The following is a 25,213-nucleotide window of genomic DNA, read 5'->3' as shown; positions in this document are numbered from 1 at the left end:
AGCAGAAGTGTTCCTTTAGAGAAAGTTGTATCCCAGTTTGCTCTGGATAAGGGCAAAAAATAGTTCATATTCTATGATTTGTAAAGTTACCTGCTGTTTACTTTCATTATTTTTGCTACACTTATTTTTATCCAAATGTCTTAGGAAACCTAATTACAAATGTACAAGATACAATAAAATGTTATTTTCTGATTTTCATTACATGATAATGTGTCCATTATAGCAACAAAACAAACAAAACATGTGGCTAACTTTTCTTAGGTATTTTTATTTTGTGCTCTACATGCATGATTGTAAAAATAGTTTACAGAAAAATAATGTAAGATGGATAAGTTTGTTTAATTTTTAATGTAATTTTCAAATCCAGTCCAAGAATCATTGTTAAGAACATGTGTATTAATATGAGTGGAATAAAAATTTCATGAAATGACCTTCACAAAAAAGATTGCTACTATCATCCTTTAATTTACTTTTACCTGACATTGTAGCCAATATATTAAGGTGAACAGTTAGAGATATGGGGATTAGAAAAAGGGAAAAAAACTGTTTCATTACAGATGACATTACCACTTACACAGAAAATTCAAAACAATCTACAATTATTAGAAAGTAGAAAAATATTTTTTAAAGTATATAAAACCCAATTGCCTTTTTAGACATCTTCAACAAATAGTGTAATTAAAGACTCTTTTTACAATAGTATTGGAAAATATCTACTATCTTAGAGATCATTTTAGTATGTCCAGGCAGGCCTGTAACTATGAAAAAGTTCACAACAAGAAACAACAAAGAAGAGCTTACAAAAATGGAGAAATACTTCATATTCATTGATAGGAAGGAGATTGATCTGTAGGTTTAATGCAACTTCAATAAAAATTAGAATTTTTGACGCTGTACGTGGGAAAAAAATTAGAATTTTTTCCAGAAAATTTGGTATATTTATTCCAACGTTTAGTTGGAGAACTAAAGATCCAAGAATAGCCTCAGCACTCCCATTTCCCCTGAGGATATTTACTGCTCTGTCAGACAAATATGATATGGCTTTAGGTCAAATTCTAAACTGTGTGAAACACTTTGAGTTCAAGAATAATGGGGGTGGATGTGCCTGATGGTGAAGAGCCTCAGCACCAGAAACACAACCAAGAGTTCCCAGCCATGGCTTTACCAGCAACATTCAAGGATAAGCAGCTCTAGAAGTCGCTTCTCAGAGTGTCATTTACCACCCATGGGGATGAGGAAGGTAGAAGTCAGGAAGGGACTTCTGTAGGCTAAATAATCTTTACCTATTTTTCTCAGCGCTTGTTTAGTCCAGAAGACATCTAAACCACTGCAAATGTGTCACCAGCGGAGGGAGTAGGCATTGCACATCTCAAGTAAACTAATGGGGAGAAGCATCAACAGAGTTCTTAGAACTCTTGCCTTGTTTTAACTTGCCACTGTTACCCCATGTTTCCTTCCCTCCCCCTGGTTTGAAAGACAAATAGACTAAGGCTTATTATGGGCATTTAGGAGATTCCTAATGTGAGAAGGATCAACATTTTTCACTGTGTCTCTAATAGCAAGTGATTACAATGTAAAAAATTATGGGGACTTTCCAGGGTTGGAACTATGCTCCGTAAATTACCTGTAACTCTACTACTTCTGTAAGGGGGATCCTGAGAGATCACAGTTGAGGGGGAAGAAACCCAAAGGCGGCATGAAAGAGCCCGCCTTCCTCAGAGTGAGGGAGGGATTGCAGGGCAGCAGACTGAAGAAGCTGCCAGGGCATGAGATGGCCTCACTCCCGGGTGGCGGTAAACAACTCGTGCAGCTTGTGACACAATCAGTGGAGCTTGCACAGAATCTGCGCAGGCCGAAAAGGTCACAACCCATGTGTGTCATGGAGGTGGACATGGTGACCCCACCCCAGGCAGAGACGCTGTGCCCCTGTGCATGGCTAAAACCCTCCGACCCACTTCTGGATCATGGCAGCAGGAAGAGAGGCAGAGACACTGTGGGCTGGCAAGCCTGGTGGACGTTACCCTGAATTGGCTGACAAGTTGGACACTCCTACAGAGGGTAGGATTTTTAGACAGAAGCTTTAAAAAGAGAGCATGGAGTTTCGGCCTATTTTCATTTTATTATTATTATTATTATTATTATTATTATTAATTTTATTTTGCATTTCCCTCACCCACCCGGTTGGGGAGAGCTGGAGTGTTCATGGGACCGGGTAGATGCTGCACCCTGCTTGCGGCTCTTTCCCTGCCTTGCCTTTGCTGATAAGGTTGGGAGCAATCACAGGGGATACACAACTAAACAGAACGGGCCCCACACCATTCCCATTCTCTCACTCTAAGAGCGGCGCACAGACTCATGGGCCCGGAATGTTTGCTGGCCCCGGGCTCAAGCAGCCTTGGATGCCAGGGGCCCCATGGACAAAGTCCCTTGCATGACCGGCTGCAGTGATCTGGCAATGCACCCAGGAGAGGGAGGACGCTGCAGCAAGACAATGGCGACGCTGGCCCCACAAGTGCATAATCCAGAGAGAGCCTGGAGTTGGAGAGACAGGTTCATTTGAATAACAGCCTTGGGCTCCAGGAGGACAGATAAAATGGAGCCTGTGTCTGGACATTGATTGTGGCTCTGGGGGTGGCAGGCTTCCTTCTGTGTTGTGCAGGAGAAAATGGCTTGAAGCCAGGGAGTCTTAGCTCCCCAAGACTGGTCAACCTTTTAATAAAGACCTTTTTCCTTTCCCACCAATTACTGCGTTCAGCTTGTGTATGATGGCAGCCATCTGAATCCCACTTTGTTCAGTAAAACTTCCTCTCAAACAGGTTGGCCTATCAAAATACAGGAGAAAGTGAAGATATTTAAGGAATAATCTTCCCTCCATTGTATTTTAAAAAAATAAATCATACACAATCTCAATTACTTTAACTATTACTGTAATCATTTCAAAATTTACACACAAAAACTCAGATATGAGAAAAAGTTATTTTAATAATTGGTCTCATCATTACTCTGGAACTCTCACTGTTGTTTGGTAGTGAAAAAGGAAATTTAAACTTTCATTTAGGGTAACAATCTCTACAAGTTCTATTTAAATGTATTTTCACTTTAATTTACCTTCAGTAAGAAATAGTTTTTTTCATATTGTGATTTATACAACAGAAGTATGAATATGTATGTGTTGTACAGGTATAGATATATAGAGACATATAAAGGGAGATTTAGCTATTGATATAGAATTGAACCTCAAGTTTCACTAAACAATTCTTAGAACTATGTGGACTACCCTTGTATTTTCTATTTTATGCTACATTTAACCCAGAAATTGATTTTAAGATGCACCAAAACCCTATGACGAACAGTTTAAAACACTAATGTAAAAACTGATCTATAGTAATGTATTTTAATCTCAATTAATTCTGGATTTTCTATCTCCTTTAGTCTTTCCTTTTTTTTCCCTCCTGTAATAAGTTCAACTTGTCAAGAAGTATCAACAGGAAGAGGTATGTGTTGAGCCTCATTACAATATTACTAGCCTATATATCAGTAGTAAGTTATCACCCCTAAACTTATCCAGTTGTTCTACTCCTTCCTCTCCAAAATTTAACCCCAAGGAAGAGTGGAGGATCAATTAGGAAAAATATAAGAAAACCCTTGGCATCTCCCTCTCACACTCATCCCGTCTCCTCCAATTTCTTCACCCAGCAGGAAAGAACATTCTATTTCCCCTGTTTATTTTTTTCTGGTAGAAATTGCTCTTAGGTCTTATGTTTTATAACATCTTGGTAGTATCTTTTCTCCCGAGGCAACAAGTCCCAACCTTACAAAATGTCATCATGGCAGAAGAAAAACATCAATAAGGGAAAAGGTTGTACTATATGAAAATGTTACCCCACTAGTTAGGGAACAAATTTCTTGTGATACATTTTATAACAGCTTATTATATTCCACTATGCAGAAACCTTATGACTGAAAAATCACTAAACAAGTCCAACACCTTTATTTCCTAAGGAGTTAATTGAGACCCTGAAATACAGTGATTTTCCTGACTGTCCCCGTTGACTTTATAGTGCCCCTTCTCCTGCTTGACATTTCAGGTTCCCAAGAGGTGTGTCCAAATATGTGTTTTCATGGCCAATTAGAGGCAAAACAATAAATAGATAAAAGATAATATAAATATGACTACTGTTCCCACGCCATACTCTCCTTGTCTCTCTCCTGTTTTTTTCCATCTCTACCAATGACCTATGACCCCAACCTCCAACAAACACACTGCTTCACATCAAATTGCCTTTAAAACTTTAAACTATAGTTAATTTGATCTTATAATATGATATATCACTTCCTCAAACTAGAATAGTTTTTGCTAACACCCATATCCTAAAAATTCAAAGGCAGTGCTAAAATAGCTTATTGAGGCATATAGATTTCTGCATCAATTTCCTAGTCAAAGTCACTTCTCCAGCATGATATATTAGCACTGCAGATTCCCCATAGCCAATTCTAATACAAGAGACTTCATTATATATTTAATTATATTATTTAAATTTATACTGTCCCAATTAAAATATTATTCTTGAAATATGAGAAAAGTTCATTTAGATAACAAATATATCTGGTTTTGAGACAATAAGAAGTACTACAAAGTTTATAAATTATTTTTAATTAATACATCTATAAACAACAAATTACCATATTTTTCAGACTATAAGATGCACCCCCCTCCAAATTTGGGAGGAAAATGGGGGTGCATCTTACAGTCCAGAATCTAGCTTACCTGGCTCACTGGGGGGGGGGGGCAGGGATGGCGGTGGAGCGAGGTTTTTTTTCCTATTTTCCTCCTCTAAAACCTAGGTGCATCTTATGGTCCAGTGAGTCTTATAGTCCAAAAAATATGGTAAATGGACCCAAATTTACCATAATTACAATAATGACAAAGTATCTCTCCTCTCCTAAACAGCTACATGTTTAGAAAATAAATGTCTTGTGAAGGGCTGCGTGCTCATTAGGGAATCAGAGTGTGATGCATACTGCCTTATAAACATATGTTTCGAATTCTTTTTTTCTCTCTTTGTCAGGTCAGCGTTAATATGGTAATAACAAGAAATAGTCACATGAAAAGCTGAGTCTAATAGCCAAAGTCATTAGTCTAAATCAATTAATATATCCTATTTAAAAAAAAATCTGTTTTATGTTGCCTTGTATTTAAACATATGAGTTAAAAAATATTTGACAGATTGTTCTTAACTTCGTGGGGAGGGGACAGTGAGGAGAGGGGATTACAGGAACTACTATAAAGGACACATGGACAAAATCAAGGGGGATGGTGGAGGTGGGGGAGGGAGGGGGTTCAGCTGGGTTAGGGTGGAGGGATGGGGAGAAAAGGCACACAACTGTAATTGAATAACAATAAAAAATTAAAATTATAAAATAAAAAAAATTTGTCCATTGCTTTTTCACCTACTGCCCTTCTCTTCCCATCATTAGAAATCAGGGCTAGTTACTGTGATTTCCTGATTGCTCTTCTTAAAGTTGGAAGGGATAAAAGCACTTGACCTACATTTTCCTTTAGGTTCTTCCTTCTGTAACCTGAAAGAAAAAAATCAGAGTTCACAGTGAGAACAATAATCTTTCCTATACCACCTACACCTTTATTCTCAGGTGCAATCAACTGTGACAGCATTTGAAGACACTAATCAGTCAGACTCTGAAATTATTGATCCCAGAGAAAAGTGCATGAATAGTTTTCTTTCCATTTCTTCAAATCTGTGGTTAGCTCCAAATAGAAAACTCAATAACATTAATGACTCAAAACCTCCTACAAACTGATATATTTAGTCATAGTACATAAAAAAGTAAAAGGCATGATGAAATTTGTGTGAGGCTATTAACATTTTTATGTTTGGTTTGAGGAGAGGTTCTGGTTCAAGGCAACGATGCACATCTCCTCTTTCCTATGAAGAACTAAAGAGATGAGGGGTGAAGAGGATTGGGCTATAAACGCTCCCATGGTTCTCTTCTGGTTAGACCTTTAGATATGTCATAGCTTAAGCCCTAGGAGTACCAACTAGTCTTTAGATCTACAGAGGCAACAAGGATTCATGTTTGATCTTGTATACAGGGACAATGTAGATATATTAGTGTAAGATATAGAGAACCCAGATAACTGAACTGAACAAAAGTTAAGTTTAGAAGCCGAACAGAAAAAAACAGGGGCACCCTCACCTGCTATTGAATCATAAAGAGTTAAAGTTTCTTTATTACAAAATGCCATCCAATCAATGAAATTATACTTCTAAAGCTCAATATAAAAATTCTTGACTCGAATATCCTCCATAAAGGCAGAGTAATTATGATTTTTGAGATACCTGGAAATAAATATAAAAGAACTAGGCCTTATTTTATGTAAAATAATAATAAGCAACAACTAAGACTGAAGTCTAAAGTAGAAAGAAAACCTCAAAGAAATTAATAAAGCCCACAATTTTAAGGCAATTTATTTTTGCTTCTTCAACATTTTCTCTGCACAAATCTGTGTTCTAGTTGGTTGGGCTGTTACCTATCCTTATGGCAGGAACTTAGTGGCATCCTTAAAAGAAAGTTTATTTCTAGGCACACCTAGTGCTTGGCTTGCCAAGATGGTTGACTGAACAATAAGAGTTTGGTGAATTAAATCCACAATGTGATCAGCCATATAATTCTTTTCATCTTCAGAAAGGAAAAATAAATGTTTTCAGAAAAGCTTTTCAAAAAGTTGATTTCTTCAACCTAGCATAATTTTACTCCAAAACAGTTTTGAAATAAAAGTTTATATGGAGATTTTAGAATTTTCCTTATAGGGTCCTTTAGAGTTAAGATAGTATCTCATCTCTCTGGCTTTTCATAAAAATGAAAACATAATATTTCCTTTAGATCATTTTTCTACCCCTGTGGTAGATACGAAGTTGCACCACCCCAACCCCCTTTCAAAGTAACTTATTTTCTAGATATGGGGAATGTAGCTGGCAGATGCCTTCCAGGCATCAGCTACTTCAGGGAATACTTTGGCTGCAGTGAACCACTTCAGTCAGATGTGGAACAACTCAGACAGCCACTATTCACTCCAGAGCTCTTCACAGGGATAGCCAAGGCATTTGCAGGCCCCCATCACAACTTCTCCCTCTGTCCACTACAATTCCTTCATCCTTCTTTTCACACATATTAATCAACAATAAATTTGAATCCTAAAGAGTGTCAGCATCCACTTCAAAGGCATCCAAACTGCGAAAGTAGACACTAGAATTCATCTAAGAATATGGGTAATAAAATGGACTTTTAAATTAATCATTGTCTTTTTAGATGAGGACCCTATCACTTGAGTAGTGAGGGGCAGGGAACATAAATTGTCCTTGACACATGGTGGCAGTCCAATTGTTACAACTTTTACCATGGATGAGCTGGTATAGCAGTCATACAAAGGGATATACTACTGAGTTTGAGTTTTGGATGATTATTTCCAAAGGCCATTGATACTATACGGAAGGATAGAGAACAGCTGAGGATAATAATAGGCAATTGAAAAACAATTGTGAAAACCTGATGATTTCTTTGGTTGCATTAAAAAAAGCTCTCATCTCACTTCCAGCCAAGATGCAGCAAAGGTAGATAACACTTTGCTTCCTCACACAATCAAAAGAAGGACAACAACAAATTTATAAACAAAAAATAACCAGAATTGCCAGAAAATCAAACTATACAGAAGTCCAACAACCAGGAGTTAAAGAAGAAACATTCATTCAGACTGGTGGGAGGGGTGGAGACAGGCAGCTGGGGCAGAAAGGACATGTGGCAGGGCGATGGCTGGGGTACTGGTTGGTCCTACATTCACGTGTGAATAAACTTGGAGGAACAACTGGGGAGACAGACAGACAGTGCAACCCAGGCTTCCAGCACAGGGAAATAAAGCCTCAAAACCTCTCACTGTAAACACCTGTCCGGGTTGCAGTGGTAAGAGAAACTCACAACCTCACAGGAGAGTTAATTGGAGAAACCCATGGGGTCCTAGAATGTACATGAACCCACCCACCTGGAAATCAGCACCAGAAGGGCCCAATTTGCTTGTACATAGCTGAAGAAGTGACTGAAAGCTGGCTGAAGATGAGCAAGCAGCATTGTTCCCTCTCTGACTCCTCCCCCACATATAGCACCACAACACAGCAAAGTGGGTTGCCCTGCCCTGGTAAATACCTAAGTCTCTTCCCCTTACAACATAACAGGTACCCTGAGACAAAGAAATGTGGCCCAAATAAAAGAATAGATCAAAGCTCCAGAAGAAAATACAACTAAGCAATGAAGAGATAGCCAACCTATGAGGTGCAGAGTTCAAAACACTGATAATTAGGACCTTCACATAAATGGTTGAGTACAGTTGCAAAATAGAGGAAAAACTGAAGGTTATGAAAAGAGAAATAATGAAAAATACACAGGGAACCAACCGTAAAGGGAAGGAAACTGGGATCAAATCAACAATTTGAAGAAGGAAGAAATAAACATTCAACCAGAACAGAATGAAGAAACAAGAATTCAAAAAAATGAGAAGAGGCCTAGGAACCTCAAGGACAACTTTAAATGTTCCAACATCAGAATCATAGGGATGCCAGAAGGAGACGAGGAAGAACAATAAATTGAAAACATAATGAAGGAGAATTTCCCTAATCTAACAAAGGAAATAAATTTCCAGGAAGTCCAGGAAACTCAGAAAGCCCCAAGAAGGTGGACCCAAGGAAGCACACACCAAGACACATCATAATTACATTACCCAAGATTAAAGATAATGAGAGAATCTTAAAAGCAGCAAGAAAAAAGGAGACAGTTCCCTACAAAGGAGTTTCCATGAGACTGTCAGCTGATTTCCCAAAAGAAAACTTGAAGGCAAGAATGGACTGGAAAGAAGCATTCCAAGTCATGAAAGGCAAGGACCTACATCCAAGATTACTCTATCAAGCAAAGTTATCATTTAGAATGGAAGGGCAGATAAAGTGCTTCCTGGATAAGGTTAAGTTAAAGGAGTTCATCTGCACCAAGCCCTTATTATATGAAATGTTAAAGGGACTTATCTAAGAAAAAGAAGATGATAAAAAATATGAACAGTAAAATGACAACAAATTTACAACTATCAGTAACTGAAACTAAAAAAAAAAAAACTAAGCAAATGACTAGAACAAGAACAGACTCACAGAAATGGAGATAACATGGAGGGTTATTAGTGGGGAGGGGAAGAAGGAGGGGGAAATTTGGGAAAAGATATGGGGAATAAGAAGCATAAATAGTAGGTACAAAATAGACAGGAGTAGGTTAAGAATAGAATGGGAAATGGAGAAGCCAAAGAACTTATTTGTATGACCCATGGACATGAACTAAGGGTGGAGATGCAGGGTGGAGGGGAATAAAGGGGAGAAAAAATGGGAGAACTGTAATAGCATAATCAATAAAATATATTTTTAAAAAAGCTCTCATCTCCTATAGCAGGACAGAAAAAATTTCAGATAATCCAATGATTGAATTGTTTGAGTAATTGAACTACAAAGGAAATTAATTACCAGAGCAAGAAATGTTTTCTATGCCAAGGACAGGGCCTTGGTTGAGAAAATGAGATATATCAGATGCCCCAAAATGAGATAGATGATGGTATCTGAGTGGATGTCCCTATATATTTTCACTTGCCAGCTTTCTCCAGAACTTCTTAACCTAAAGAAGTGCCCTATCTCCCTATCACACACACACACCCCACTATCTCTTATCCCTATCCCTGTGCTAGAAGAGAATGCAAAGTTTCTGTCTTAAAAGGTAATAGAAGGCATATAAATGGCCAATAGACATGAAAAATGCTCAATGTCACTAATCATCAGAGAGATACAAGTTAAAACCACAATGAGATATCACCTCACATTTACCAGAATGGCTACCACAAATAAATCAACAAACGAGTGAGTGTTGGTGAAGATGTGAACAGGGAACCTTCACACACTGTTGGTGGGAATGCAGATTGGTGCAGCCACTGTGGAAAGGAATATGCAGTTTACTAAAAAAATTAAAAATGGAACTGCCTTTTAATCCCGACATTCCATTTCTGGGAATATGTCCTAAGAATCCCAAAACACCAATTTGAAAGAATATATGCATGCCTATGTTCATAGGAGCATTATTGCTAATAGCCAAGATATAGAACTAGTCCAAGTGCTCATCACTAGACGAGTGAATAAAAAATCTGTGATATATTTACATAGTGGAATAACATGGCCACAAAAAAGAAGGAAATCTTGTTTTGTGGCAGCTTGAATGGACTTGGAGATTCTTATGCTAAGTAAAATAAGCCGCTAAGAAAAAGACAAATACCATATGATCTTACTCATATGTGGAATCTAATTAACAAAATAAACTGAGGAACAAAATAAAAACAGAGGCATGGACACATAGAACAGGCTGACAGCTGTTAGAGGGGAGGGAGGAGAGGAGGATTGGGTTTAAGAAGGTGAAGGGATTAACCAAAGAACATATAGTCATAACCCATAGATGCTGACAACAGTGTGGTGAAGGCCAGAGGGAAGAGGGGGTGGGGTTGGATGGAAGTGGGCACAGGGGTGCAAAATGAGGACAACTGTAATAGTGTCAACAATAAAATAAAGAATAACTTTTTGCTTAAAAACACAAAAACAATAAAAAAACTGGGTTTAAGTTACAGTATAATCTTTCTAGAGCAGCACTAGGCCTGATACAGCAAAAAGATTGTATCACAAAGTGGCTGGGAGATCGAGTCAGCACATAATGGCAGCACCCAAGAGCATAAAGACAGGACTGGATTCTGAAAGTGCTTGATCAAAGTTATTAGAACCTACAATTGTACAGAAAAAAAAATGGCAGTGCATTCACAAGAGACTAGATTCAACATGCTGACAAGGTATGGATAATGCTAATTTCTACTAGGATGAATCTTAGGAGCACGGAAAAATGTGATATCCCTGTTGAAGAAACTTAAAAGGACAGAATTTCCATGGTAAATGGTGAAGGAAGGTATTAAAAAGTTTAGAGAATAGACATTTGGGAATGGATATAAAATGTATGTCCTATAAACCCTCTAGATGATTGTATTCCACATAAAAGCCCAGAGGACAAGCCACAAACCAAAGTGATAAAGAATGCAATGGTGAGAGGATCATCGGTATCACTAAAATTTTTAGTGGTGTCTTCCTCTCTGGGCCAGTGTTGATGATGCTGAGAGAGGCTGCTACAGAGATTGGCTCCTTGATATTAACAACGATTCTATAACTCTGGAAAAGTAGAGGCCAAAGGGTGCTGCTTGAACACCAGAATGCAAGGGGTTGCTATTATTGAAACAACCTGGGAGTTGGGAATTGCAGCCAAGAATACCTGAACAAACACCACCAGAAGTAAGCTTTTTTGTCTGGGGCAAAAGAGATGGGTACCTTTACCATCAGAGGAAATAAAAATGGATGAATGAGGTTCTGCTGGCAGTTACCTAAATAGAAAGATGTGATTCCTTGTCCTGTTTTAAAGCAAAACCAGTTTTCAGATTTGGAACTCATTGGCTGAAAATGTGTCCATGTCCCTAGGAAGGAAGACTGAAGCATCACGGCAAATAAGCATGATAATAATATTTTAGTACTTTTCAAAAGTGAACTAGAGTTGTTTACTTAAATAGCTGTAGACCTGAAAAGGGAAGTATATAGAAATGTTGAGGAATGTTGGGCACAGAATCTGAGTTGGCATCCGGACCCAGAATCCTCACTCTCATTAGAGCTCCTGTAAGACAGGTATTACATGCATGCCAACTAGTAAATACAACCCTGGGCCATAGTCAGCTCAAAGGTCCGACTGGGTCCACAGACTTATGTAGAGGTACTTCCATAGTGACCAATTCTGTATTTTCTGAGTGACATATTTGGCAATTGCTACAAGCCCCACATTGATATTCTGGATAGTGGAAGATAACCCTACAAAGAATGAGAAGCCCAACCACATCTACACAGTGTTTAAAGAGACAGTGGTCAAGTATATGCTGGACTATCCCCTCCAAAGTAGGAGACACAAAACAGCATGTCGCGTAGACTACTACGGAAAAACAAAACAAAACAAAACAAAAAGCAGAGTAGCTGGTATATCTCTTCAGATTCTGGTGGCAGTATATTACATGCCTAAGAATACTTCTTAGGCAGATATACTGAATGAAGTGAAATGCTGCCTGCTTTGAAAGAGTTCCAGAGCAGGAATGATCTCTGCAGCAGACCCAGGCTATGGTACAAGAAGCCCTTACACTTGAGCCACATGACCGTGCAGACCATATAGTGCTGGAGATACCATGGATGGAAAGGATGCAGTGTGAAATTTGTGACAAGCCCCAGTGGAAAAATCACAATGCGGGACCCTGAGATTCTAGAGCAAGACTATGCCATTTACCAGAGAATATTGTATGTCTTCTGAGAAACCCCAGGGATTCTGGATCAAGATCATGCCAAATAAAGAAGGCAATTACACTTCTTCAAAAAAAAAAAAAAAGAACAGAAAAAGAAAAACTTGTGAAATGCTGTGGAAAACCTCGAAACAGAACGCTTGCCATGGGCATGAAACGACATGGATATGGAACTGTTCAATCAAAGCTAGTTCTGTCAGCTAACAAGTTATAAGTTTATGTGGGTCCAGCAGCAATTCAGCAAAAGATGGAAGAGGTATATACCACAAACACATATATATTCATATATGTATATACACACATACACATATACACATATATGTGCACATATATGTTCTCATATGTATTTTAGATATATTCTAATATATTATAAATGTATCCATATGTTCACATGAATGTATGAGATAATAGTGAATGGCTTAGTCAGCTGATCAGGATCCTGAGTGGGGAAAAAATGCAAGATCAGAGATAGGTCTTGTGTCGAGGAGTGTGATTAAACATATGAGAGTGGTCAGGAAGTTGGAAAATCATAATGTTACCTACTAAGAGTCTCTAGGAAAATTCGCCATGGAAGAATTAAATAAACACTTGACAGTGATTTTTTTTTTTTTTTGTCAATAGCCACCTCAATCCCATTAATGAGGGATCCACCCTCATGTCTAATCACCTCCCAAAGGTCCCACCTCCAAGTATCATGGTTTATTTGAAAACCAAATATCTTGGTTTTCAACACATGCATTTTGGGAGAACAGAAACATTTAGATCATAGCAGAAGCTATGCGTAGATCCAATAACATGGACTTCCAATTACCTAGACTGACCTAGCTGGTGCTACAACCTAATGCCCAACTTACTGGCAATAGAAAACAACTCTTAGCTCCCAACACGGCACCATTTCTCAATGAAACCAATCAGGCTCCTTCCATACTGGAGGGACCAGACATTTGTTCTCAAAGGAATGGACACCTATTCTGAGTATTCCTTATTTCCCCCATAATTTAGCACAAATATGGGAGTTCTGATGGAATGTTTGATCTGTTGGCATGGAATCCCACAGCATCTCATTATACTAAGGCAACATCTTATAGCAGACAATGAGAAGGAGCGGGCTGGTGACAACAGGATCCCCAGGATGTATTATTTATGCAACTACTCAGACACAGCTGATCTGATAGAGCCTTGGAATGACTATGAAGATACAGACCAAGCACCAATTCAGGGGCATCATTCTGCATGGATGGCATGCCTTCTTCCAGAATGAATTGGAAGATTGAATTTTATATGACATGGTGTCACCAAGTAGGCTGAATATGTAAGGCATGAATACGAATAGCTAGTGGTAGGTATGGAAATTGCCTCTTTTACCTTTACTTCTGATGGCCCACTAAGGGACTTTGTGCTTTCTGAACCTATAATTTGTGCTCCAAAGGATAAAGGTCCTTTGCTCTACAAAGGGAATTCACTCTCACGAGCAACTATGAACAGCAAAAGCCCCAGTGAATTATAAGCTATAAATGCTTCAACTTGGCCAACACATTTGTTTCTATCCCAATCTGAAGAGGAGTACAGATTTTGAGCTCTCTATCTCCAAGTACCTCTACTCCAGAAATCCTGGAGGATGTGCCCTCTAGATGTGTATGGAAAAGTGGAACTGAGTAGCTCCAGTGAGGACTATGGTAGACACAGAGATGAACTACCCTAACTTATTGTCAAGGAAGCATTTGCTATTCTTCTGTAGGGAATGAAGTCAGTACATGGCCTCCAGCTTTTATCTCCTTCAGGGTCCTTCTCAACTACAGGGAGTCACCTGAGGTCACACTGTTTTTCTGAGTAGCCATCTGGCAACTGGGCAAGGTATAAAGGCCCGGCAGTTCTGACTCAACACGGAAGAATTTTGAACACACTGCCCAGAGTTTTGTGTCAGTTTGGCCAAAGCTTCGAAAGGTCTGGTTCATAATTCAGCTACTTACTTTGTCCATTTCTACTTCCTTTCTCTTATTTCACAGGTGTTGATACCTTGTAAACACCTTGCACCCCAAATTTGGCCTCAGCTTCTGCTTACCGAGATTTAACCTTCAAAACTTCCCTACCTAAATGATCTATTTTTGATTCTTCATGTTTTCATTTCCCCATTTCCTAACTCAGCATTTCCGAAAGTATCTTCTTAGGAAAGAAGATATCAACTTTTACTCTACCATAGTAGAAATCAAATAGCTTGATAAGTGCCGGGTAATACTCAGGTAGGTGAACTTCCATACTGCAGGATCACACCATTTAACCTGCAAAGAAACTTATCACTGTATATAAAATTTATATATATATATATATATATATATATACACACACACATACACACACACATTTTTTTGAAATCAGAGTTTCAGAGTGATCAAAAGCACTACCCATAATTGAAGCCAGCTATCTTTTTAAAACAAGTCTATATTCCATTCCTGATCCCCAGATCTTGATTCTAATTCAATAATATTTTTAAGAAAAGGGATGATAAAAGAAGGAGAAAACAGGGATATACAGAAAGTACTTCTCCAAATGGAAGAGTATGACTTAATGTTACACTGGAATCCATTTAACTTAGCCTCTGAATAATAGATCTGAACAAAGGGTGTAGATATTGAAATTTTCAAATTAGTAGATGGCCACATCTTCTTTGAGTAGTGAAATGTCAGACTTCCTGATGAAAGTTCTTGAGAGACCGTATGGGTAGCTAGAGCATAGTGAATAAAACGCACTGCAGTAGAGATAGTTCAAGGTAGTGCATTAAAATACGAGTAATCCAAAATGTACTTAGGAGAAAAGGGTCATGGATTATCTATTAAAAACACAGGAAATAGATTCTACTGCTGTGATTTGGCAATGTTCCCCGAAGAGTAGGTAGACTGAAGAGCAACAGAAATCACTGACGCTGACATGAATTTAAAAGCCTAAAGCCTCAGTGAAAAGGCTACTGGACTCAGTTCAACAGTCAGTTAAAATTAGTTTTGTAAAGGAGCCAATGAGACCTTCAAAATAGACATCTCCAAAATCATCATGATGGGCACAGATGCACTGAAGATAGTTCCACACACTCAGCTGCTGTGTGAAGATGAGAATGTTCCCGATGAGTTTGTGTGCTCCAAATAGGCTCTGAGGTGAGCCTGTGGCATATCTAGCATAATCAGAGCATGCTCTGTTACCATCAGTAAAGAAGACTGTGGGTCATAAGGCAGTTCGACCTGGCAATTCCACTTCTGGGCATATATGCCAAGAAACCCAAAATACTAATTAAAAAGAATACATAGATACCCCTATGTCTCTGTAGTATTATTTACAATAGCCAAGAAATGGAAGCAACAAAAGTGCCCATCAGTAGATGATTGGATAAAAAAGCTAAAAGTAATATTCCATTATATATGGAATATTACTTGGCCATAAAAAGGATGCAATCTTTATGCTAAGTGAAATAAGGCAGACGTGAAAGACAAATACCATATGATCTCACCTATAAGTGGAACATAATCAACAAAACAAATAAGCAAGCAAAATATAACCAGAGACATTGAAATTAAGAACAAACCGACAGTAACCAGAGGGGAGGGAAGGGGATACTGGGAGGAAAAGGGGTAAGGGTTTTTAGGAACATGTACAAAGGACACAGGGACAAAACCAAAGTGGGGTAGGATCAAGGATGGGGAGTGGGGATGGCTGGGGTTGGGAGGAGTTGTGGGGGGAAAATGGAGATAACTGTACTTGAACAACAGTAAAAAAAATTGTGGAATAAAAAAGAAAAAAAAGGGATGCAATTTACCATTTGTGACAGCATGGCTGGACCTAAAGGGTATTATGCTAAGTGAAATAATTCAGACAGAGAAAAACAAATGCCATGGTATTTCACTTATACGTAAAATCTAAAGGACAATATAAATGAACAAACAAAACAGAAACATACTCATAGATATGTAAAACAGACAGATGGTTGTCCAAGGGGGTTGTGGGACTATGTAAAAGAGGTGAAGGGAATCAGAAGTACAAATTGATAGTTAAAAAATAACCATAGGGATTTAAAATACAGCAGAGGGAATATAGTCAATAATATTGTAATAACTATGTATAGTGCCAACTGAGTAATTGAAATACCTGGGGAATTACTTTGTAAATTATATGATTGCTTAACCACTATGCTGTACACCTGAAACTAATATAAAATAATATCAAATGTGAACTATAATTTTAAAATGTTAAAAAATAAAAGACTCTGCAGCTGAATCAACAGACCTACCACATTATCAGTTCACTGAGAGGCCTTTGCTCTAAAACTGTGGTCTTCACTAAATTTTTTCACATGACCCTATCTCCTGGAGGGGTGGTGTGTGTGTATGTGTTTGTCTAAGTAATCTTTGAATTAGCATATTGTGTTCAGCTAATTATCATTGTTGGAAATATCAGTACTGAATCTAGTATCTTGATTTTTACATTAAGTTTCTGTCTCTTTTCATCTTCTCCTTTGAATAGGAGCAGCATGTGGTTACCACATTCAAAGTTAAAGAAGAGGCAGGAGAAAGAGTGAGGAGCCATGATAAAGAAATTCTCCATGCTTTCATCAGCCAACTCTTATTGTCCACCTGCATGGAGAAGTACGTTTTGCAAAAGTACACAAGAGCCTACCTTAGTATTCTTAACCTGTGTACTCCATCTAAAATGTAAGTCCCTTGAAAGTAAACACCCTCAGCTTTGTATCCCACATTCCTAGGATATACAGGTATTCTACCAATGCATAAATTAATGGGGGTTTCCTTTGTTCTTTAGTCCACTTGAGGAGGAAGCATAAGAACATACAGAAATAAGTTCTGTAAGGTTATCACATGCATGTCCAGGTATCCATTTATTAATCAATATCCTTATTGTTTTCCTACATAAATGTAATTTCATATTCTTTCCTCACTCTTCACTTCTGAGGATGGAGGCAGGCATACAGAACAAGTGTGCTGCAGGATTTCAGAGGAGGACATGACTAGTGAGACACAGAAATGGTTGACCTCGATCCTAAGGGAAGGGTGGGATCTAGACAGCAAACACAGGGGCAAAGTCCTTTATTTAGGTTTCTGTGAAGGTGCCAATGTTCTAGGAAATTCATGGAGAAACAGCAGGAGACCTCAAAAAAATGACTAAATCTGAAGAAAGGTGTATCTTCTAGGTGAGGATTTTATTCATTGGATATTTTGTACAGAGAACTTCAATTTCTGCACTAATATGTCATTCATTTTTTTGTGAACAACCTAATAAAATATATATTCATATTCCAATTTAGAAGAGTACAGGGAATAAAAATTTATATTCTATTTTTCCAAAATTAGGATTCACTTGCACTTAGAATATTGCATTAAATTGAGATAATTGAATCTCTGAAGTGACTAACACTTACTGTAAGAACATTTTTCTTCATACTGAGTAAAATCTTGTCTACTTACAACTGTCAGCCACTAATTCTTATTCTGTTCTCTAAAGGTACATTGAAAAAAAATCAACAATTTTCTACATGACAACTCTACAACTTTTTAAAAATATTCTTCACATTTATCCTTGATCTCTTTAGGCTGAACATATACAATTCACTACTTTTCTTGTTTCCTTTATATAAACTTTAGTCTCATGAGAGTTTTTTTAAACTGTAAACAGAATTAAAGGTACTATGTAAGCTTTTTCTAATTGGTACTTATATAAAAGAGAATATTATCTCTCAGAATCAAAATAATGTATTTTTATTTTAATTTATTCTAATGTTGCTACATTTCAGGTGTACATTTATGTGGTTACTTATTTAAATCTGACAACTTAAATATTTTCAAATATTTTAAATAAATTAATGTTTAATAGATTTATAATACCATATTTTAGACAAGTATTTTTGGAGATTTTTAATTTTGAAGAATAATAAAACACATAGTCATGTCACATTACATATTTTGGTGTCGCTTTTTGTTACTATTTGGGGAACCCAACTAAGCCCTTCTTAAAAACTTGGAAATGTTATAGTCAACAATATATGTTTGGTTAAGACAGAAATATACAAATTCACTTAAACACATAATTCTCTGAGATTAAGTTGAAATGTGATTAAATATATTTGCAAACAACGTTGATCAAAAGAGGATTGGACAGCACATAATGCCAGTGTGACTCCCGTGGAAGAGAGACACAAGAAATATATTTGTAGGAAAATCCTTCAACGAGCATGTAGTTCTAAGAAAGTTTTGGACAAGCCATGGGAAAAGCTCAGAGAAGTCCTTCATCTCATGGAATTTGCCCTACCATCCCCCACACTGGTTCACTAACTACTTAGAGTGGCGTCATATGAACTAGGGGATGGAATCAGACTGCAGCAGCTAGGGTCATCAGTCAATTATGGTACCCGAAACGAGAGATCTAAAATGTACACTTTCACAGTCACCATGCCAAATCATGTTGACTTTAAATATATATTATATGTGTGTATACACATATATACACATATACATATGTGTACACATATATACACATATATGTATATATATGTATATATATAAAACATTTGTCTTTCAACTTAAATGGGCACACTGGTATTCTTAAGTTGATACATAGGAAAAAACTTTTCAGTAATATTATTTTATATTTATCAATTTTAATTAATTACTCTGGTTTTATAAATGTCATTTGCATTTGTTAACGTGAGAATGGTTTTAAAACATCCATTCTAGCATACTGACAAAATATAGTATCTGTGTTTGAAGAGCTAAGAATTAGATTGTACACGATGATTCATCAAAATTTACCAAGCTTATTATTAACACTATATCAGGTCTCCTGAAAGAGATTCTGATGACATTTTCATAGTACAAACTTTGGCTGTGATGTTTGTTCAAATGTAAGGATGGTTTGTTTTTCTTGTTAGAATTTCTATACCTTGGAGATTGACCATAGAATCATTCCATTAACTTTAGAAACAGCCAAAGATACCATTCAGCCTGGCCGCCTAGTTATAAGGGCAAGATCTAGAGTGTATCATGAAATTAACCAATCATACAGTGAGGAGCAGAAATGTTACCAAGTCTCAAAACTCCTATTTCTTGGTCTAACACTATTTCTGGTACAGACATTTTAGAAATTCCTTTATGACTCCATCATCTTTCTCAAGATTATGAGTTTTGAATAGTGTAACTTCACAATTCTTATACTTTCATTCTTTGTGGATGCATTCATTTAACTTTTTAAATTTTTATTTATTAATTTCAGAGAGAGGGGGCAGAGAGAGAGGAGAGAGATATCAATTTATTTTTCCACTTATTTATGCATTCATTCATTGATTCTTGTATGTGCCCTGACTGGGGATGAACCTGCAACCTTGGGGTAATGGGATGATGCTCTAACCAACTGAGCTACCTGGCCAGGGTTAACAAGCTTTTCAATAAGCAATTTCTATAAGCCTTCATTGCCTACTATGGCCACTAGCTACATGTGACTACATTATCCTTGAAAATGTGGCTAATCCAAATTAAGATGTGCTCTAAGTGCAAAGTGTTCAAGTGAAGACTTAGCACTCACAAATTTAAAATATGGCACAAAAATTTTTACCTTAATTTTTCAGTGATAATATTTTGAGTATTTTGGATGTCTTACTAAAGTTAAGTTCACTTGCTTCGTTTTATTTTTGTTGTGGCTACTAGACTCTATGTGTGTGTGTGTGTGTGTGTGTGTGTGTGTTTGAGTCACATATTTTTACTGGACAGAGCTATTATAGAAAATTGCTCTGGGTCACTTATTCATCAATTCAATGCATATTTATTGCAGCCCTCAAGTTTGAAAGCACTGTACATACACACAAAATGTCTTCTTTTGTCTAAAAGTGGTGCTTTCTTTTTTTTAAGGAAAGATAATTTAAACATTCTAAAATGAAAAAAATATTACTCCCATTATCATTAGTTATGCTTAGTTTAGATAAGTTTGGAACCTGAAGGCATATTATTATCTTAGAACTAAAGCTCTCTGAGGAATAAGATTAGGTTTACATAATAACATTGAACTTACTTTTTTTGTTTTTGAGCAAAGTGTAAGTCAGCTAGGTTTAAAAAGCTTGACCTTTTATATGTGGACTGAAAACAGTTATATTGTTTCTCTGATACCAAATCAAACTACTAATAAAGCTACTTTAAATATATATATGTATATATATCAAGCTACTAATAAATATATATATATAATTTTAAAGATTTAATCTATTCATTTTTTAGAGAAAAAGGAATACAGGGTGAAAGAGAGGGAGAGAAACATTGATGCGAGAGAGACGCATAGATCTGTTGCCTTCCATAAGTGCCCTGACCAGTGACCAAACTTGCAACCCAGTCATGCGCCCTGACTGGAACGGACCAGCAACCTTTTTTTTTTGTGACACAATGCCCAACTAACTGAGCCATGCCAGTCAGAGTTACTATAGATTACCACCTTGTTTGGGTCTGCTTGGTCACTCCTCATTCTTTTTTTTCTTTTTATTTGAGCTTTCCCCCTTCAAGAGGCAACCGTTTTAGAAAGGGGGACCAGACTAAAGTAAAGAAACATAGGCTTTCTAAATACATAAAATAATAGAAAATTGTTACTCTACTATCATTTTATCATCTGAATTCTTCCATAACTTTGTTTTATGGTAGAGTATATAAAACTGTAGGCATACAGTTATCCTTAGGAGGACATTAAACAAAACTTTAAGAAGAGTAAATCAAAGAAATTGCCTGAGTAGAAATTCATAATAAACTATGAGTTATTGAAAGCAAGCTCTTTGCAAAGAGAGAAAATGTCAAGGAAAAAATAAAGAATATATAATGCAATTCTCTTTATAAAATTAGAGAGCAGACTACTAAATTTTAAAACTGAATTTTACTTTTTATCTTTATTAAATTTTTCCATTACCATTTAGTCCCCTTATATCCCATCCTCCAGCAATCACCACACTGTTGTCCATGTCCATGAGTCCTTTTTCCTTTTTGCTCAGTCCTTCCACCCTCTAACCTCCCTCCTCCCACTATCTGTCATCTGTTCTCCATCTATGAGTCTGTCTCTGTTTTGTTTGGTATAAAACTGAATTTTAAAAATTGCCACTTCAAGAGGAAAGGATTCTAAAAAGAAACTCTTATCTTTTGTGAATGTATGACAAGCTTATAAATACTCAGTAGATGACATGATAAAGTACTCTACTTATTTTTTTTCTTACAGAAATGGCCTTGGAAGAAGAATATAAAAACTTTGTGCTCATAAATATTATAAGTTAGAAGACAAAATAACCTAGACTCCAAAAATTAATATTAAAGAAATTAATATTAACAGAATGCCTTGCTTGTCTTTGTAACACTGAACAATCTTATTTTTGTAACAATGGGTTAATTGAGTTTGTCTCCGTTATGTGAGCTTCCTAACACATTTAACACACCACAATATAGAAAATGAAAATTCATAGGTCTCTTAAGGTAAGTTCCATGGCTATTCACTTTTGTAGCTTCAGGAATCAGAAATACTTCTCTGTGACAGCTTTAAATGTTGCAATTTTTAAAAAGAGGGGCAAAATGAAAAGGTTTGCTGCTAGCTTTTGTTATTATGGTGATATAAATCATTCACGTTTTCTTCTTCCTTTCTCCATGTAAAGTTACTTACAGTATCACTTTACTTGTGGGTCAGTCTATCTTATTGCTAGTAGTTTGTCTTGCAGAAGTCAAAACAAAATAGTTTGTTCACTGAATTTATGTTATTAAAGCTATGTTTTTAAGTTTATGAAAATTAAGATAGTTTTTCTTGTCTTAACTATGCTGCTAAGAATAACCTAAACCAACAGTCCTCAACCTTTTTGGCACCAGGGACTGGTTTGAGGAAGGCAGTGGTGGTGTGAGGGTTGGTCCCCTGCCCTAAACATTTGAATGAATCATTACCATTAGAGACGCTGCCACCTAGTTCTTGGAGTTTGCACTGAAAAAGTTACCACTTCAACAAATGGTGCTAGAAAAACTGGTCATTGATATACTAAAAAAAATAAAATATCGATATACACTTTATACCTTTCACAAAAATTATCTCAAAATGAATCGTAGATTTAGCCCTTGCTGGTATGGCTCAGTGGATTGATCGCCAGACTATAAACCAAAGGATCACTGGTTTGATTCCCAGTCAGGGCACAGGCCTGGGTTGCTGGCCGGGTCCCCAGTAGGGGGCCCTCGAGAGGCAACCACACACTGATGTTTCTCTCCCTCTCTTACTTTCTCTAAAAATAAATAAATGAAATATTTTAAAAAATGAATCATAGATCTAAATGTATAACGCAAAACTATAAAATTCCTAGAAGGTAATAGTAATGAAAAATAATATAATAAAGATTAATTTAAAAAATAAAAAATAAAATATAATATAACAAAATTCTTAGAAAATAACATAGTAGAAAAACTAGACAACTATGGTACTGTTTTTTAGGTACAGAACCAAGGACATGATCCATGAAACAAATAATTGATAAATTTGTCTTGAAACAAAAAATTTTTGTCCCACAAAAGACAATATTAGACTGTAATGAAATAATTGAAAAGTACATAAAAGATAAAGGACTGTTTTTCAAAATATATGGTGTACTCTTAAAACTCGATAATAAGAAAACAAACAACCTGATTAATACAGACACCTCACGTAGGAAAATATGCAGATGGCAAATACACGTATGAAATGATGTTTAACATCACGTCACCAAGGGGATGTAAATGAAAACAAGAATGAGATACCACTATACTTCTATTAGAATGGCTGCAATCTGGAACACTAACACCACCAAATGCTGGCGAGGATCTGAAGCAACCAGAACTCTCACACATTCCTTCTGGGAATGGTATAACCCCTTTGGAAGACAGTGAGGATGTTTTGTATAAAACTAAACATACTCTTTTAAAAAAATATTCTGTTTATTTTTAGAGAGGGGGAAGAGAGGGGAAAAGAGAAAAACATTTGTTATGCCCTGACTGGGCCTGAACCCACAATCCAGACATATGACCTGACCAGGAATTGAACCCATGACCCTTTGCTTTTGCAAGACTTCACCCAAGCAACTGAGCCACACTGATAAGGGCAAAACTAAATCTACTTTTACCACACAACCCAGCAATCATGCTGCATGGTATTTACACAAAGGAATTTAAAAAAGTATCATCATACAAAAACTTCCACAAAGATATTTATAACACTTTTATTTATATTGCCAAAACTTGGAAGCAACCAAGGAGTCCTACCATAGACAAAAGGATAAATAAACTGTGATATATCCAGAAAATGGAATATTATTCAGTGCTAAAAAGTAAGATATGAAGCCATAAAAGAAAACTTAACTACATATTACTCCCTGGCTGGTGTGGATCAGTGGCTTGGAGCATCATCCCATAGACCAAAAAGTTGTGGGTTCAATTCTGGTCAGGTTACATACCTAGGCTGCAGATTCAGGCCTTGGTCAAGAAACATGCAATATGCAACCAATTGATATTTCTTTCTCACATTGATGTTTTTCTCCTTCTCTTTCCTTCCCTTCCCCTCTCTCTAACATCAGTAAGCATGTCCTCAGGTGATGATAAAAAATGGATATTACTAAGTGAAAGAAGCCAATACATAAGAAGTATAAACTTTGTAATTCCAACTATATAACATTCTGAAAAGACAAAACTACAGATACAATAAAGAGATCAGTAGTTGCCAGGGGGAAAGCAGAAGAGGGAGAAATAAACAATGGGAACACAGGATTTTTAAGGCAATGAAAATATTCTGCATGATATTATAATAATGGATATAAGTCATCATACATTTGTCTAAACTCATAGAATGTGCAACACCAAGAGTGAACCTTAAGGTAAACTGTGGACTGTGGATGTTTTAAAAGGAAAAGGGAAAAAATAGCAATTGGTGAATAACGTAGATAATAGGGAAGGTTGTGTATGTGTTGAGGCAGAGTGTATTTGGGAAATCTCTCTACTTCCCTCTCAATTTTCTTATATACCTAAAACTGCTTTGAAAAATATAGGGATTAGCAAAATTAGGTTTACAGTGTTTCATATGGAAACTAATACAATAATTAATAAATAAAAACACAAGAATAAAGTATGTGTTTTGTGTACTCACTAATGAAAACCTACTATTGCCTAACCTTGTATAGTCTTTTAAAACATAATAATTAGATAAGTTAATCAATCAATCAATCAATATTACCATTAAAGACCTAAAGTCCAATTCTCACATTTAACCCATTCTCCAATATCTAGCCCATTACAGAATTAATAATGAAGATACAGACCTCTCACTGTTCAACTTTCCTTCAGGAGATTGGAAGATGGAGGCAAAGTAGAAGGGAACACAGCCCAGTTCTCCCTGTGCCCAGCTGGAACACCTATCCAATCTTCTGAGGAACAGAGTGAATAGCCAATGGAATCCCAGCTTATATGAAGTTTGGAGGCCAAAAATTGCACAGGACATTGAAAACCAGACAGTGAGGCAATTGCACTGGGACAGTAAGATCCCTGGGATCTTCGCAGGGACCAAGGCTGATGAGGCCTGGCCTAGCCCAGCACCTGCCACAGGCTACAGAGAGGAGAGTTAGAGCACCAGCTCCCTCCCCTACCAGAGCAGGAAGGGCAGCCCGGCACCAGGAGGGAGCTGGGTAGTGGAAGTCGCTGGGAGGAATACAGATAAAGTGGGAGACACACACAGGAGGTACACATCCTC

Source organism: Desmodus rotundus, chromosome 1, assembly GCF_022682495.2.
Source record: "Desmodus rotundus isolate HL8 chromosome 1, HLdesRot8A.1, whole genome shotgun sequence".
Classification (NCBI taxonomy): Eukaryota; Metazoa; Chordata; class Mammalia; order Chiroptera; family Phyllostomidae; genus Desmodus; species Desmodus rotundus.
The sequence above is the reverse complement of the archived record's forward strand: the minus strand, read 5'-3'. Positions refer to the sequence as shown.